The sequence below is a fragment of the Elephantulus edwardii genome, unplaced genomic scaffold (genome assembly GCF_000299155.1).
Source record: "Elephantulus edwardii isolate Elephantulus edwardi_28Jun2011 unplaced genomic scaffold, EleEdw1.0 scaffold00444, whole genome shotgun sequence".
NCBI lineage: Eukaryota > Metazoa > Chordata > Mammalia > Macroscelidea > Macroscelididae > Elephantulus > Elephantulus edwardii.
Window position 1 is genome coordinate 773,689 of NW_006400194.1, and position 2,624 is coordinate 776,312.

Here is a 2,624-nt window from a genome sequence, read left to right on the forward strand (position 1 = left end):
AAATGGTTGACCATTCTGTTGTCAAAGTCTTCTCCACCCAAGTGGGTGTCTCCAGCTGTAGACTTGACCTCAAATATCCCATCTTCAATAGTGAGGATTGACACATCAAAAGTGCCACCTCCTAAATCAAAGATGAGCTCGTTCCTTTCAGCACCTACCTTTTTGTCTAGACCATAAGCAATAGCAGCAGCAGTTGGCTCATTGATGATTCAGAGGACATTGAGGCCAGCAATGGTTCCAGCATCTTTGGTAGCCTGGCGCTGAGAGTCATTGAAGTAGGCTGGTACAGTGACAACAGCATTGGTAACAGTCTTCCCATGGTAGGCTTCTGCAATTTTCTTCATCTTTGTGAGAACCCTAGAAGACACTTCCTCTGGATAGAAACTTTTGGTCTCTCCTTTATATTCTACTTGGACCTTGGGCCTGCCTGCATCGTTCACCACCATGAAGGGCCAGTGTTTCATATCAGACTGCAAAACAGCATCATCAAATCTTCATCAAATGAGACGTTTGGCATCGAATACTGTGTTAGTAGGATTCATTGCAACTTGATTCTTTGCCGCATCGCCAATCAGTCTTTCGGTATCGGTAAATGCGACATAGCTTGCCGTGGTCCGGTTGCCTTGATCATTTGCAATGATCTCCACTTTCCCATGCTGGAAGACCCCTACACAGGAGTAGGTGGTGCCAAGATCAATGCCAACCACAGGGCCCTTGGACATGGTTGCTTAGTGAAGGTCCCAGGTGGTGGAGGGAAAAAACCCGTACCTCAAGTCCGACGCTGCGCTAAATGAGGCCCGGCAATCTCCTTCTGTACCAAAATTTAAATATACGTATACATATATGTTCCAATTCTCCAGAATAAAAGATAAGGATAAATTACTAAAGGTAGCATGAGAAAAACAAAGAGTCACCTATAAAGAGGAAACAATTGGATTAAGCTCTGATTTCTCAGTTGAAACCATATAAGCTGGGTACAGAAAGTTGAAAGAAAACAGTTGCCAGCCAAGCATTCTTTACCCAGCAAAGATCTCCATCAAAAATGAAGGGAAAATCGGGTCAATAACAAAAAGCAAGAACTTAAGGAATTTGTGAAAACAAACACCAAACTACAAGAAATTTTAAGTGAAATCCTTCACACAGAGACAACAAAGGAAAGTGGATGAGCCGTAGTAACCAGAAACAACAGAAAAAGAAGCACAGCAAAATGTCAAAGGGAGAAGCTGACCTGACAATAACCACACTCAATGTGAATGGACTAAATGTGCCAACTGAGAGAAAAAGAGTAGCAGAATGGATAAAAATACAAAACCCATCAATATGAGGTACAAAAGACACATCTCAAAAATGGCAAGAAAGATAGACTCAAAATCAAAAGTTGGGAAAAAATACAACAAGTAAATGGCAACCGCAAGAATGGTAATATTAACCTCTGATAGATTAGACTTCAGAATGAAAGCCACCATAAAAGATAAGGAAGGGCTTTATATACTGATTAAGTGCACAATAGATCAAGAAGACATAACCTGGGTCAACTTCTATGTATAAAATGGTAGACTCGAAAAAACCATAAAAGAGCAATTAATTGAATTGAAAAAAGACACAGACAACACCACAATAGTAGTAGGAGACTTCAACAAACCACTACCACCAAAGGATAGGTCAACTCAAATGAAATTCAGCAAAGATGCAGAAGATCTAAATGTCTAAATATATGATACGCCAAATCAACCTTACGGATGTACTCAGAATACTGCATCCAACTAAAACTCAATTCACATTCTTCTCAAGTGCAAATGGTACATTCTCCAGAATCGATCACATATTAAAACACATAGCAAGCCTCAATAAATTTTTAAAAAAATGAAATAATACAAAGTATCTTCTCAGACCACAATGTAGTAAAATTAGAACTTAACCACAGGAAGATAAATCTTACAGATCCACCCATGTGGAAACTGAATAATTCTCTGCTAGAACGTGACTGGGCCATAAAAGAAATAAAGAATGAAATAAATGAAATTTTTAAAGTTCTTTGAAGCAAGTGAAAATACAGCATACCAAACCTCTGGGATGTAGTGAAGGCTGTCCTCATGGGGCAGATCATAACAATAGGAAAATGTACAAAAAAAAGAAAAATCAATTATTTAATTCAACACTTTGATAAAAAAGAAAAAAAGAACAACAATTTAATCCTACCACCTCTAGAAAAAGAAAATTATAAATACAAGAGCTGAAATCAATGAAATAGGAACCAGAAAAACAATTGAAACCATCAACAAGACCAGAAGTTGGTTTTTTTTAAAGGATCAATAAAATTAACAAGCCACTCGCCCATTTACAAAAGAAAAAAAAGAGAAGATACAGATAACTCAATTAAAAAATAATAGAAGTGACATCACAACAGAACCAGATGTAATCAAATCAATAATATTGGAATACTATGAGAAGATATACTCAGATAAATTTGAAAAACCACAGAAAACGGACACATTTCTTTTTTTTTTCTATAATTATATTTTATTAATTTCCATAAACATTTACAGAGATTTTGGGCTTCCACTCATTCATTGTTGCACTATTCTCTCTACCCTCCTCCCAGTTTGTTCTTGTCCAAATGCCAC

At 37.2% G+C, this 2,624-nt stretch overlaps 1 pseudogene; it reads right to left on the minus strand.

Moving 5' to 3' along the window:
- Window positions 1-722, minus strand: part of LOC102863376 — a 19,183-nt pseudogene extending 18,461 nt beyond the window's left edge.
- Window positions 723-2,624: the final 1,902 nt, after the last annotated feature.